The sequence below is a fragment of the Mastacembelus armatus genome, chromosome 1 (assembly GCF_900324485.2).
Source record: "Mastacembelus armatus chromosome 1, fMasArm1.2, whole genome shotgun sequence".
NCBI classification, from domain to species: Eukaryota; Metazoa; Chordata; class Actinopteri; order Synbranchiformes; family Mastacembelidae; genus Mastacembelus; species Mastacembelus armatus.
Window position 1 is genome coordinate 20,386,006 of NC_046633.1, and position 16,343 is coordinate 20,402,348.

Genomic DNA, 16,343 nt, shown 5'->3' on the forward strand with positions numbered 1-16,343 from the left:
GTTCATGTGTTAGCACCGTGGTGCAGGGGATCAGAATTGACACCTCACAGCAAGAAGGTTTTGTGTTCTAATCCCATTCAACCCTTTCTGGGCCCTTTCTGTGTGGAGTTTCTATGTTCTCCCTGTGTCTGTAGGGGTTTTATCCAAGTACTCTGGCTTTCACAGTCCAAATACATTGAGGTTGGTGACTAAATTTCTCGTGAGTGTTTGTCTTTATGTGTGATGTGACAGACCGTTGATCTGTCCAGGGTGTACCCCGCCTCTCGACCAATGTCAGCTAGGATTGGCTCCACATCATGTTCAATCTATGGCCGAAGTTGATAAAGCAATATGAAATTGTAAAAAAACAACATACAAAAATGGAAATATAAACTAACAAGAAACCCAATGTCTGTATCAAATGTTTTCAGCTGGATCTTGTTGGCACTTGTACACTGTGGTATTCCAGGATCTATTCTTTTCTTTCCCCTTTTAGATGCTATTTCTGCCTCTTCTTGTTTCTTCACACATAATATGCATCATCTGTTCTTGTGCCAGGGCTGAGGAAAAAATAGCAAAAATACAAACTCCTTTCAAGGATAGCAGCCCCAGGCCCATCATTTCAACCTGTTTGGGGAAGGCTGCACAGTTATCTACACATACTGGAGTGCCTGTAAAGTGGCTCTGGTCCTTCACTTGACTTGTTTTGGTCACTGATTGCAACAGGAGCTGGAATCATGATGTGACCGTGTCTCTATTTGTACATGCTCAACCACACATATAATATTGCTAGTGTTTGCTAAAGACTGGGGCAAATAGAACTCAGACATTACACTGGTAGTAGACTGTTTTTTCAATGAGGTGATCCCTTCCGCAGTGTATACAAGGTAATCCAGGAAAAACCTGACTGTCTGGTCTGGAAATTTAAAGTGACATACACAGCCATAATGTCATGATGTTTTGCCCCCCCCCCCCCAGGTACCATTTCAGTTTGGAGACACCGGACATTTACAAAGTAAAACAGCAGATAAATGTGATGATTTTTGTCAGACACAAAATTTACCATTTCATTCCATCTATCGCTGTACTCTATCATACAAACATGAATAATTGAGGTTAAAAATGTCTTCATATGATACTGAGATTATAAGTAATGAACTTAATTAATCATGTCTTTGTGAAATAACCCATCCCAGCTCTTTACAACTGAATAGTCAGACATGATCATTTTTCAGTTTAATCATTTTATAACATAACTTGCCAGTTTAATGGGCAAATTGGAAAACTGACATTTTTATGTGACAGAAAATGCAGCAGAATAATAAAGGTTATTATAGTTCATAAAAGACCAGTGAGACCAATGGTGGAAGAAATAATCTGTGTTTTTATATATGTAAAAGTATCAACACCAATATGTAAAAGTGCTCCATTACATGTAAAACTTGTGTGTTCAAAATCTTACTTAAATAAAAATAAAGTAGTATTGCCTATAAAATGTAAAGTAAAATAATTGGTCCTGCAGAAAATTATCACTTGTGATTATCAGGGCAGGTTGGTGATACTGATGCATCAATGTTCAAGCAGCATTTTAGAGTCACAAAATAAATATGAGGAGTTAGATAAGAAAAACCTTTATTTGTCCCACAATGGGGAAATTGCATTGTTGTGTGAGGGGATGAGGAAATAAGAAAACGTTTTGCTACACAAATCTGTATTCATTTTCTGGACAATTCTCCAATATTGATTTATACAGTTACTGAAATTACTCTGCTGCTGGAACTGCTAACAGCTCATAATAATGTGACAAGGGCTCCTGGACTCACAAGTGTCAGATTTACTATAAATCTAGTGACTATAATCATGCATGCAAATACTCAAACACCCAAAACACACGCACACACACGCACACACACACAGACACTGATCCGGTTTCTTTATGTATGGATTTTTTCCATATGCATTAGGGACCACTTTATATTTTTTGGTAGCATCATGAAGTGGATGAACTGAAAATTACTCAATTTATTTTAGGCCTGACTGGCCTCATTCAGATTGTCAGAAGACTTGTTCAAACATTCAGGACTTTCTACATTGTTTTCTGATCAGTAGAAGGTTGTATCCATTTCATCTTAAATAAATATGATATTAAAAAAAACAACGGACCTATGTCGCCAGTGATGAAAGACAGTTGCTTAACAAAACACCATTAGGATTTATGCTTAATGGCCCTGAATCTGCACTCATATGATTGATTTTGCACCAGCACCGTCAGGGCCACTAGATGGAGGCAGTGCAGCACGTACAGCACATAGACAAATAGCTGACACCAGAAAAAAGATCTTTAACTGTAGTATTATTACAGGCAACACAGCATATTAAGGCACAGTCTGTCTGTATGAAAATCATTCTTACAAGGGATTTTGAAAATATATTCGCAAGTCGTATATAAGTGTTGCCAAGTTTAAAGTGTCCAAAACATATTTTATCAACACCAATATCATATTAATCAGATTTAAAGCCGGGCATTGTGAAACACATTCCCATGTAGATGCAGTAAACCAGAGCTCAGGAGGATGATCTGTACTCTTCCTGTCTGAACTGGGACAAGCATTAATAATATACAACATCTGCCTGCCTCTATCACGTGTGCTCCGTCTAACGCAAGGGATTTGCGAAAAAATGCCTCGCCCGTTTAAGTGAATGGGGCTTCACTTCCTGCCATATTGTGAGCCAGAGTTTCCGCTTCAGCCGGGGGCACCAGATCTACACATCATGTGTGCAGCCTGCAGAGCTGGCAGTGAGCGGATTCACACCATCGTGTCGTTTGAACCTCAGTGAAAGTGCAGCTCGGATCCGAAGCGTTGAATTTAAACGGAGGTCAGTCACAGAAAGTCCGGACACGCGTGTTTGTGTCGTTTTCCATCGCGGGACCTTCTCACAGCAGGTAAATGAATGAGTTTATTTCTCTTGCAGCCGTACACTGTATAAAACTACATTTCCCATGCGTGTTGCTTCGCAGCGATATGCACATCATGGAAGCTCTAACCAACCACTGTTTTCATTGTGGTTCAATGAAAAACGCGAGGAGAGAGAAAATTCAAAATCACATGCTGCTTCTGTGACCAGAAACTGTCTCTAGTCCCCACGGACACGTTCGTTGCTGTGATTTCGCAGCCTGTTCATGCCGGTGATTGTAGGCCAACTCACAGAAACACCTCAGTCTGCAATGCGGCTCCGCAGCGCCAGCCTCAACATGAACACGCAGCGGAATAAACTCCTGTTCACACGAGAACTGAACATTGTCTGTTACTGAAGGGACGATTTATTGAAGGACTGTTGCTTTGGTTTTAGCTACGTGTTAACAGGCTGTTAATTGTGTAGGTAGATCAAATGTGTGCAAACCACAGACCTGCAGTACCTTCTTGTTAAAGCATGTGCTCCAGACTTTTCATTCATTTTCTTTTAATAGTCACATATACATTTCAGAGCTCTTTTTATATTGAGTGAGGTCAGAAGTCATGGTCAGGTACAGCACTGTGTCTCCTGTAGCTGAGAGATTCACCATCAGCACACAAACTATGCACTATATAGCACAAATGATGTGTTAATGGGAAAAGCACACTGAGGCTGTTTGTCTGACTTAAGGAAGCACAGATTGGCACAAAATGAATCTGCAACACTTTTGATCACTAATTGTTTATACCACTGTATAAAGCAAAAGAGCAAGCTCCACCCTCTGAACTGTCTATATTATCTACTTTTTTAATGGTAGTAATAGGAATATATTTGTATTTAGGACTGAAATGAATGAATGAGACTGAAAACAGCATTACTGTTATGGTCAGTTGTGGGTTTAACTTTCATTATTGTAAATTAAAATTTCAGGTTAGGAACTAGTTACTTCATGGACAAACTTTCCATGTTACTTTAATTATTTGTGTTGTTAAGTTATCGGCAATTATTCATAAATCAGTAATTGTCTTGTCCGAGGTTTTGAATGCTCTGACCCTTCCACCTGCAGATAAGACACCTCATGCTGTTTAGACTGCTTTCTTTACAGTAATAGTGAGGCACACTCTCTGGAGGCTTCATGCTGTAATGTGTGTAAACTGCTATATCCTGAAGAAAACATTAGTCTAACTGTTAAATGGCCAACAGCTGGGTTACTCCGTGCCTGCCTATGTTCTCACATCCTCCCAGTTTCCCGCCTGTACCCCATTTTTTTTCTCCCAGCCCCCCCCCCCCCCCCCCCCCGAACTCTTTCTCTTTTTCTTTCTTCTTGTGCCTTTAGGTTCAACAGATCTGAGGTCTGGCAGACAGCCCTCTGTCCCTCTGGCCCTTTTCTTCCCCCTCCAATTGCATGTTGCCCATGCACCTCCTCTGCACCTTTGGCTCTTGAATATTTCTCAACCTGTAATGACTCTGAGGATTTTCATTTCCACACCAAAGCCTGTCTGAACTTCAAATACGTAAATATGATACTTATCTCCAACGGGCCTGTATTCTGACATACTCGATTTTTCATTTGTTCCCTTTTTCCTTTCATCGTTTGGTTTTGCACAGCCTGCCAAAAAATCTGAATGTGCACCATATGGGCGTCAAATTTTTAAATCTATTTTCTGCAGGAGACCCTAATTAAAGATCCTTCAGGGACTCTGTGTAAGTGAGATATTTAACTCAGTAAATGATGGAATAGACAGAGTAGGCAAACATAACTGTACTGTATTTACTTTCCTCCACCTCTGCTCGTTCTCTTTGACGTAAACTCTATTTTCTCTCCTGATTTGCCTCAAATGTTGTCTAATATCTTCATGAATATTGCAGTGGACTGTGACTCTACAGAGGTAAGATGGTGAAGTTTCAGGCCCTTGCAGGCAGTCTTACTGAGTGAAGAAAAGGAATAAATCCTACTTCATAAGTAGAATTTAAATACTCAACACACTCAGCATGAATTGTCTAAAAGCACTGACTGGATCTGTGTCTGTAATCTAAACCCAGCCTTATCCCAAATGATTGATACTACTTGCCATATTTACACAGCTGACAGGTTCATTGTTTTCCCATGTACAGGTTATTCTTTGTTGTGTAGCCATATGGTTGTTTCCTTTGTACCTATTATGTTACAATATGTCCATTTTTTTTTTTTTCCATAAATGGTGTATAGTTTAGTTGACCTGCAGGGCTTCACACACACTCAGTATGAGGAGGCCTGCTAAATATTCAGCCACTGACCCCAGAACACTGAAAATAAATATGTGTGATGCTAGATATTTAAAATATATTGTGTTGTTATTTAGACATTTGCATTTACATCAGCGCAATTAAGGTGTCTCAAAATCAGGTGCTAGAAAATCGGATGTTAATATTCCCTGATACTTACAGTTGTAACAGGCCTACGTTGTTGGCCTTCGTGTTCACAAAATAACATTTAGATAAAGCTTGAGGAAAGGGGACTTTTCTGTTTCAACACATTGACAACAGTCCTTCTGTCTTTCTGTCTAAGCTTGTTTATTTTCTCTCACATCATGAATGGTTTTATAATAGCCTGCTGCATGGTTGAACTCAGCTAATCTGAAGATTTATGCCCAGATTCAGGAAGTGTCCACTATGGTGGGCGAATGGACTGACAGCCTCGCAGATGAAGCGGCACTAACATCAGGGTGGCAGTGACTGGCTGAGTGGGTGCAGTCTGATGTTAATGATGCATGTCCATAGTAAGATGTGATTGCTTGGGAATATTCTGAAGAATGGGAGGGAGTTATGAAGGGATAAACTATTTGATTTATGTAGCTTTTGGTGTTTATTGGGGGAGTTTCTTGATTTATGGGTTGTCACGAGACTATGTGGCATTTTGCCTTACGTCCTTTTTTATTTTTATTTTTGCATAACACAGAAAAGAAATGTGTGTGTGTGTGTGTGTGTGTGTGCATGCGCATGTGTGTACGCCTGAAGCCATTTGAAACACACATCGTCCAGAACTTGAACCTGTCCCGAGGACAGAGATGACTTCATCATTACCTCACCGTGCTCTGCTAGAGGACTTATCGAAAACATGTGGCTCCACTCTCTACGCACTACGAATTGATTGAGTCTTGGACTCCAGTGATTTTCCTTTGTTAAAGCACATGTGTGTTTACACACAAGCAGGCTTCATGTTATTATTTTGGATTTTCTTGTCTCTCTCTGGGTTTTGACTTCATCTGTCATTCATTTGGCTTGTTACAGCATGTAGCTCTCAGTTTGGTCAGAGAGGGCTGAGGCCCACTGACGTGGACAGGATTATAATCCAGGCCTGAGCATCTGAGTTTGTGTGTACGTGACTGTTACACCCAATGAAACCAGATGAAAAAAAATAACAGGAATAACTTTTTTTTTTTTTTTCTTTTTTTTTTACCAAATTGTTGCAAAATCACACAGTGCTTTAAAGCAATGGTTAGATGTTTTTATTATATGCTTTCGTTGATACGACTCATGTCTGTTAATGTCAGCATCATTGGTTTTATTACCTTTGATCATTGTCAGTCTTGACTTCCCCTGTTTCCAGTTTTTGTGCTTCAAAAACATAATTATGTCTTTAAATAGAATCTGAAATTCCAGTTAAGGGCTTGTCTTGTGGCATTTATTGTTATTTAATATAAAACTTTCAGCTAATGATTAACCAAGTTAATAAAATGCTGTTAATTTTGATGTTTGGTAGTGAAGGTGACATGAAGGCGATAAAATACGTTTATTGCTGTTTGAGACTGAGCAATAACAAACATTATGGCACTCTGACCTCTGAGGCTTGGGCAATGTCATGTCCAAGAGTTCTGAGCTTCTCGCTGTTTAAAACTACAATTGTTTTCATCACCCACAGCACTTTGTTCTTGGGATTGTACATCATTTTATGCTGTATTTCTTTACAACGTCTTGTTAAAGGAAAACTATAAAATGTTTATCTTTTTAAGTTATCGTTAGCAGGTCCAGTCAGTGGGCCAGGATAAGAGAATACATGTCTTGCTGAGGTGAATTTGACATGATAAAGTTGCTATTTACCTGTGCTTGTTTGGTTTATTAGAAATCTGTCAGTTCTGGATGGGTGGGTACTGATTCTGATCTTGATAAATTGGCATTGCGCTTCACTCCTGATCTGCAGCTTCAGCGTTATGTTTTTGATGCTCTAATTTCTCTGACTGCAGCAGTCAGGCGAAGCTGAACGGCCTCGTTTCATGCTGTTGTGCAACCACAGTCAGGGTGCTGTTTGATGTGATACATGTGTGGGCTAAGTGTTTAGATTCCTCAGTTGTTTGGTTGCCAGAGCCAGAGGTCCCAACGGGGTGGGGTTAGAATAACCTTATTATGCACTTGTGGGTGGATGAATTACTGAAAGCATCCGGCCCAAAGTGCAGGACAGCTGACATCTGTCTAGAAGTCAGTTTGACTCCATGCGCAGCCATGTACCATCACTTTGGACATGCATGTGTTTGCATATGTCTTCATATGTGCATGTATGTGTTTATATTAGTTTCATAATATGTTTGTGTTTGCACAGACTTTGCTCTGTTTGTGTGTTGGGGGAGTAATGGTCTGGCAGAGCATCAACCCCCGGCCAGCTATTTGAATGGTGTAGCCATGGTGACGGGGTCAGCGTCTGACCATGGGAGAAGCAGAGGTGCCAAGTTTGGTTAAAATGAGCTTTTGAGGCAGACAGCGGCTCTTTTGATCCCTGTGGTCATCACCTTATTAAAGTGTCTGTGGGTCAAACATTTTCAGGTCAAGATGGTTAATTATATAACCAGAACAATGAATTGATTTTGTTATTGAGACGTTAGATCCATGAAGTCTTGAATTCTTATTTGGTCATTAGTGTTAGTTGTTGATTTTTACTGTTGATGATCAATGAAAAGTAGTCATTGTGAGCAGAGAATGGCACTGACTTGGATGGTGGTGTGCCCAGGCTGCTTGCCAGTTACGAGCGTGACTGTGCAGCTGCTGTTTGTAAAGGAAGGAGGGGCTGCTTCCCCGTTACTGTGCCCTGAAGTGCTGCATTAATATGGAGATCAGATTAGAAATCTTCCAGGTCAACTGATCTACTCCACTAATTGACTGTCCTTTAGCAGTTGCTGGGAAAGGAAAAATACTAGGCTGTATGGTGAACTATTGGGGTTTGTGTTCATTAGTCAATGTAAATCCTTCCACAGTGCGTGTTTATCCAAAGTTCATTTAAAGCCGAGGTTGCGTGTGGGGGAGTGTGTGGCCACGTGAGTAGCTTCTATGGATGCCTTCATGATGGGTGTTGAGCCCCTCTGTTTGGAGATCTGGAATGGATGCTATTATTGAGGTGATGGAAAGCAAAAGTGTGTGTTTGTGCGCGCGTGTGCGTATTTCTCCTTACACTGTTGAGCCACGTTTCTCTACAGTTTTATTACCCTTCTAGAAAATCTACTAAATAACTCTTCTGTACACAGGCACACACCAATAAGCACACATAGTTTTCAGCCTTGAATCCTGCAATGACATTCAGCTTAAATTATTTGCTTTGTTCATCTGAGTGACATTCTCTCATTGCTTGTATAGAGATAGATGTATCACTCTGTACCTGACCTTCTGTGTAATGATAATGGTGGTGTTCACTGTGAAATTGCAATTTTTCAATGCGACACACACTGAGGTTGGAGTTCTTACCAAATAGGGATGCAACATGTTGATATACATGTTGCAACATGTTGATATCAAAATAAATTCAGTTAAAATCAGTTTTAGCATCAGTAATAATAAATGTGAATAACTAATCTAATTTTTCAGATCAGTTGATTGTTTATTCTGTAAACCATCAGAAAATTGAAAACTGGCCTTTTCAATTTTGGGACAGGATGATATAATTAAATATTTTGTTTTGTCCAAAGCCCCAACATATTCAATTTACCATAATTAGAGACAGAAAAATAGCAAATTATCACATTTGACAACATGGAATCATCACATTTTTGGCATTGGTCTTTGAAAAATGATTTTGATAATCAATAGTTGTTGTTGGCAGCATCTTTACATTTATACAAATTTATTTCTGTTCAACTTTAGAAAATAATCCTGTTGATTCCAGTAAATTAAAATGAGTGTGTGTGTGTGTGTGTGTGTATATATAGTGTGAACTTTCTTTGGCCTTATGTCCAGGAAATATGCTTTACTGCCTCTCTAACCAAACATATAAATTTACCATGTCATCTGACAAGGTTGTAGTAGACACACCCAGGCGTAGGTTCCTGTTTGTGAACACACACACCATGGTATTGTCACATTACACAATGACAAATCACATTTGGCAGTACTGAGCTTGGTTGGCTTGTGAATCCTGGTCTTAGTGTCTATATGTGCTGTGCTGCTCTGTTTCCTGTGTCTAACTGGGTCATCTTGTGTACTAAACGATGATTGTCATTCTTGTTGATGCTGAACTAAAACACTGTGCCAGTTCCAATGACTGTGGCCTTAATTGTTTATTTTGGAGGTCATTTGTTCTGCTTTGTCGTGGTTTGTAAACAATTTAGTGAGCTGTACAGTATTTGGATGTGTGATGTGGTATGACATGAGGACAAATGTCCTCTTACAAAGCAGTGCTGATGCGCACATAGCTGACAATCAGAGTAGCTGCAGAGTTTAATATCAGGTCTGGTTCACAACTCGATGCTTTCTGTTCAGATGGTGAAGCATTGACGAAGTGTTGTTGTAGTACACCAGTTCTACTTTACAATACACACATTATACCTTGTTGTCATCTTTTTTAAGTTTGAAATGATTCCAAACTTTGGACATTTTCTGCCTGTTACGGACGGTTTTGCCGTAGCACCAACTTTGAAATGCCGTTGATCCGACAGTGATTACGGTCCGTGTGGAACAATGGTCCCTAGGTGGAACAGGTCTGATGACACAAGTGATGGTAATTAAACAAATCAATGTTTTTGTAATCGAATTCATCGATTTCCTCGAGTATTTGTTGCAGCCCTAGTGATGACCATAGAAATGCAACATGCAACACATAAGCTATAAATCGGTGTGTTGTATCAAAGAAGATAAAGAAGCTTTAATGTGACACATGCACGCTGTATGGTTATATCTGACATTTCATTGGGAAAGTAGATATTTAGGAATTTATTATTGTCCTTTATCATATTATCCTATGTCTTTTTTTTTTTTTTTGGCTGATTTGCATCCAAACAACGTGTACTGTATTAGCCTGATTTTTCAAAGTCTGGGCATGTAAGCTTATGTATCCTGGTGTGATTCAATTTGAAAACAATTACTAGAGTTTACTAACTCCGCGATGCTGAGGGAGTTGAGGCTCCTGAGAAGCTTCCATTAAAACCCTTAACAAAATGAAAATCCATACACTAACTTGAGCAGAGTCTCAGCTCAGGGCCCAGAATCGTTATCACTTTTCTTCATACAGTTCTCAAGAGCATATAATATTACACCATTTAAAAAGTACAGCTGCTGTAATTAATCTGATCCTTATTGGAAATATTGTAAAAATCGATGTTGTTTACCCTCAGAGCCTTTTACAGTGTTCTCTGTGTGTTAAAGTGGAATCTACAGCAGTGACCTTAACTCAGCCTGCGTTCTTACTGCCAGCGTGCATTCAGGTCAGTGTTTCTGCAGGACAGATGTCTCTACTGTATGTACAGGAACAGTGTATCTTTACACTAAGCTGTTCTTGATGTTGCTTCTCCTTCGCTTGTTATAAGTGACACATGTTGCTGTTCTGTGACCACTGGGCACTCTGTTTTTGCACAGTACATATTTGTGTGTGTGCGTGTGTGTGTGCGCGTGTGTGTGAGGAGTACTTACATTTTTGATGTGCAACCAACTGCGTTCCCTTTGGATTTGTAGAGTCTAAAGGTTTCATGTGTTATAGTTACAGAATCTGTTAATGCTATTGTTTGTTGGTATTTGATACCAACATTTAGTTTTTAAGCTCCTAATATTATTTTCAATACATCATTGCTCCATAGTCTATTTTCAAAAGGATGAAAATACCTGAAACAAGTCTAAACTTCTCTGTAGATACATGACCTGATGAAATTGAACAGCATACAAATGTATGTGTCATTTCTGTTGTGCTGCAATGCCATCTGTCTCAGCTCACACTGGCTGTCACTCATCTTTTCATTCCTCATAAATAAGCAGAAATAAGCCAGCTGATTTCAACCTGTCACACCCAGTGTTTCCTCTCTAACTTTTCACTTACTTAAGAAGTGATGTTGCAGTACATCCTGTGCATTCAGATAGCAACACAACCTTCCAGTACTGTGAGGAAAAACACTACCTTGCAAATTTCATAGATTTGTTTCATAACTACACAATTGCATACTCGGCAGTCAAATTTAAGATAAATAATGAGATCATCATAGAAGTGACCTATTTCTTTTACAGTACAAATATATTATGTGCAGAGGGACAAGTTAATACTTCAGTAGTTCATCAAATTGGTTTTAGACCTGTCTTTGTCCTGTAAGCACTAATAAACAGATTCTCATGACAAATACACTTTCCACCTTTCCAGTTCCCTCTCCTGATGGACGACTGCCTACATGCACACACTCACAGAGTTTCCACTGAGGATGTATCTGGTTGGAGTTAGGGAGAGATACCCTATCAGATGTGTGTGCTGTTCTGTCACATGTCTTGAACTCTTGTTGCATGATGGGAAGTATGCGAAGAGACTGTATTTCCTTTACCCCAGCAAAGGAAATCACAGGATAGAACCGATCTTTTGTTCTGTACTTCCAGGATGGTCACTGATATGTTTCGTGTAGGAAGTTAGACAAACGCAGCATGTAGCCCAAGGCCATGTGATATCCCCAAGTACCACCTTTCTGTGTCCTCTATGGTCCTTTATGGGCCGATGACACAATGTGGCGTTTCAAGAACAATTGTTTACAACTTGGGTGAATGATGTCACCTGTCTTGCGGGTTAGGGGATTGCGGTGGTGTGTCCTGAAGATGATGTCATCAGTTTGATGATGTGATGCTGGTCTGGAAAAATCTGTTTCATTGCCTCTGGGCCGTGACAGTCAGGGGAAAAGATGACAAACTGGCTTGTGGTGTGTGTTACAGTTGAGTCCTAAGTATTCCCGTCAGCCTAATTAAACTTGTTCATGAAAAGTTAGTTATCAACTTTATATATATATATATAGAGTATAGACCTGAGAGTGGCATCAACCGTCTAATCTGCAATAGCAATCTGCAAGAAAGCAGATTCCCTGTTGAACTAATCTTTTGAGGGGACATAAAATTAGTAACGCCATAATTCTAGGTTGCTTCTGCTCTGAAGGATAGGTGTAGTCGTATAGCTACAATTGTGGTTGTGATTGTTAGGTCTAAGTATGGTTTATGTTCTGGTGGTGTTTTAAGGATGATGTTATGGAAAAAGAATCTGAACAAAGTCTTTGGACGAAAAGCCAAGCTGATGGTATGTATATGTAGATATATCTGGCTATTATAGCCACGGTTTTGCATGAGTGTGACTGTCATTGCTTCAGTCCGGCCCTGTTAACTGCTCAGCGTGATTTTCAGACCGATTGAGCTTCTTTCGTGTGATGGTTTTACTTGTCATGATTCCTGGGACAGTCAGCAGGTTTCCTCTAAGAGGCCACTTCAAGTATAAAGGCACCAAAATGCTGCTTAGACTTGCCAGTTTGTGGGTTGGATAATAATGGGCTATATTTAAAGAAACATTAGGCTCCCTAAAGCTAACAATTGACTTTATTTGGTTGCTTGGAATGACAAAAAGCCAAAGCAGTTTTTTCAACTATGATAGCTGCTTGAATAGCTAGTCCAAAAAAGAAAGAAAGAATAAATAAATAAAACAAGCCAAAAGCTTAAAGTATTGCGAGTGAACAATGGGAACTGGCATTTTCCTTTTAATGTAAATGGTAAGTTTAATCTCACACATCTTATATTTCTAGCATTATATCATTTTACAACAACAATCAGTAGTCACACTAACAATTACAGTACCTGCGCCTGAGTTGTAGACTCAGGTTTTCCTTCTAACTATATATATATATATATATATATATATATATATATTTATTTTTTGGCAACATGGCCAGACATTGTATCCTTACTCTACATGACCTGTGTCACACCACCAAGCACTGACCCAGCTGAAGAGTCTTTTAAACAAGACTGAATCTGTATCAGCTGCAGAAGCACCACTGTACAGCTGGGCCTCAGCCCTGAGCTTCCTGAACCAGGGTGTTATCTAGCTGCGACTAATACTGTGACACATTTTTGTGTTGTTAGGTTTGTTTTCATTTCTTTTAATTAATACTGAGTGTCTCCAGGTTAGCTGTGTCATGTCCTCATCCTTCAGTGAAGCTGTTTTCCTCTTAATACAGCTGTGTGGGTGATCTGTTCTGAAAGGATTTGTAGAAAGTGGCCGACTGCCAGGACTGAACGCAGATCAATCCAAGACAGAGAGCAGCAGGAGACAAGGACAATAAGACCACAATTAATTTATTTTGCACAGGTGCTCATCTGTCTCGGGGGAAACAGATTGATGGGGTATGATTAATAGAATGTGTTTCCTTTATCTCACAAACACATTTCAGTGTGCATGTACAGATTTTTGTTAAGTAGTGCTTTTGTCCAGGCCCACTTACTGATGAAAAAGGTTTAGTGCAACATAACATTAACTTTTGCAAGGGCTAACTCACATCTTTATGCACACTATTCTGCATGCTGACAGTGCTTCTCTGTAGGATATCTGGCAATATCCAAATTGGATTGTTGTTCTGGGATACACAGGTTCCTACTGGGCTCTGGTATTGGTCTAGGTTTGTGGGATTGGCCCAAAGACCTTGGGTCTGTGTATATTAATACGTCAGTACAGGTTTCAATCGACAAACTCTCCAAGGGGCAGTATTGCTTAAAATGTCTTTGTGTGTTTATGGGAGCGGTTCCCTTCATAAAATGAGATGTAGTATGATGTGAACAATGCTATTTTGTTGTTAGGAATTAGATCTTAAGAGACATTTTAATGGGCCAGTCACAGAAGAATGAGCAAAAGATGAGGAGATTGAGAATTTATAGGATAAAGTAGGAGGAAAAAGGCGACGAGTCAGAAAATGGACATAAAAATGCCAACAGATAATATCATGCCTTTTAGTGCTTTGGTTGATATATTTGATTTAAACCTATCAAATGAGTCATTGAACAAGTGACTCATTTAAACAGTGTGGCAATGTGTTAGAAGCATGCACACAGGCACATTGTTGTAAAGTGGTGTCAAAAGCAGTCAGATTAAGAGGATTTTCAAGTGTACAGCAGCACAGAAAGAATCACACCATTTTAAAAAAACTGCTGCTGTGAGGTGGAAACTGCTTTTTCTTGCCAAATGCTCCACAGTCATGTGGTATCAAATTTGATTTTGAATACTTAAAAAAAAAAATCTGGTTTTAATCTCAAGTCAAGAAGAGATAATTAATTGTGAAGGATAAGCAAATTAAAAATATATTATCTGCTTAAATATGAACTGTGTTAATTGGAGAGTAGCTTGGAAACATGTACTTAAGTTAAATTGAATCTTTTTCGAAGTATTTTGGAAAGTTTAAAAGCAGGTTAGCATTAACTGTGTACAGCTATTACCCACCATGGTGGGATGTCATGTCTAAGTAAGAATACTTACGTACTGTAAATGGGTTGAGTATTTTACACAATGTCATCTGCTGATGTTTCCTGCTGGCTGAGCACAGCCCTGACAGACTGTTTCATCTGCCATCTGTTCTGGGACCGATGTGAGGATAAACAAATTCTAACACATGCCTGTGTTTGCTTTAGGCTCAGCTAAATTGTTGTTTCTCAGTTCATAAATTGACCTCAGCTTTAATGTGAGCTTCGCCTTCCCTGTGTATCCTGACCTGTCCTGATCTCATGTAGTTATCCTCATTAAAATTCAAAGTCACCACCTGGACAAATCAGCTCAGCATTAATGAAACGATCACCTGTCATGCTCCTCTTATTTGAATTAACAGTGCTGAACAGACTGGATACTGCATCTCTCACCCAGTTTCTCTAAATCCATCTGACAGAATGAGATTAATGAGATGGTGGGATTGTTGTGCAACTGTGGCAAAACTGACAAGACAGCAAACAACTCAAGCCAACTCTCACCATGGCTTTTTTTGATTTTAATAAAATGTTCTCTCTCTCTCAGAGCTTCAGGGACACCTCAAGCCAAAAGTAAAAGCCTGGGGGGGGAGTGACCTCACCTCCCCTAATACTGTACAGCTAAACCAGTAATCAGTTAAAAATAACTCTTTTTGTCTGGATTTTATATAATAAGGTGAAGGGGGCCGTTCTGTGTGGCTGGACAGTCACATCCACCAAATCACGTAGGTCATAACCGCAGTAGGCAGAAATGGTTATGTAACTGTGCTGACTTTCCTTGTCTCTGTGCTTTTCTTCCAAAGTAAAAATGATTTGCATGTCAAGTGCAGCCCTCAACTTAGTTAATGACTTGAAGTACGTTGCTGTTGCCATTGTGAACCCATTCATTATGTCCTGGCTCTAGGTAACAACCCTGCTCTAGCTGGAGTTCCTAAATGTTGGAAATGCCCAGTGTACTTTAAGGTTTTGGTTGACCCCAGGGTGTGTGGCTGATGCAGAAATAAATATATATATATATATATATATAAATAATTCAATCTTTATATATATATATATATATATATATATATATATATATATATATATATATATATATATATATATATATATATATATATATATATATATATATATATATATATATATATATATATATATATATATATATATATATATATAAAGATTGAATTCTTTATATGAATGAATTCAATCTTTATATATATATATATATATATTTATTTATATATATATATATATATATATATATATATATATATATATATATATATATATATATATATGATTGAATTCATAAGCTGCAATTGCATTTCCACACAGCCTGCACATATAAATTTGACTAGAGTATGTTAGATTACTGAAAAGTAATTTTTCACATATGCTTCAAAAAGACGCATACTAAATCCTTAAAATGTAGGTGATTACCTTTTTGATTCTTTGGTAGTTTAATGTACAGATTTGGAGCAGTCGATGTCAACTAAGAGTACTGCTGTCAGTTGAGGTATTACACTAATTGCTGTGTTTGGACAATGCTGGGGAAAGAGCAGTCTGCAGTCTGCTGCTGCTGACACCCAGGTTAAAACTTTGGCAGATGTGCCTTCTGGCTTGGCCCCATCCAAAACTATTGGTGTGGTTGATAGGTGGGGAAATTGGTGTGACATCCAGTTTTTGTTGCAGCACTAAACTTCGTTTGGTTGGTT

At 38.9% G+C, this 16,343-nt stretch overlaps 1 protein-coding gene across 1 annotated transcript in view; it reads left to right on the forward strand.

Moving 5' to 3' along the window:
* Positions 1-2,785: 2,785 nt before the first annotated feature.
* The window catches only part of add3a (adducin 3 (gamma) a), an 89,757-nt gene continuing 76,199 nt past the window's right edge, over positions 2,786-16,343 (forward strand). The window contains exon 1 of the mRNA XM_026302640.2: positions 2,786-2,923. The gene's annotated coding sequence lies outside the window, so the exon portion shown is untranslated. The remainder of the gene's footprint in view (positions 2,924-16,343) is intronic.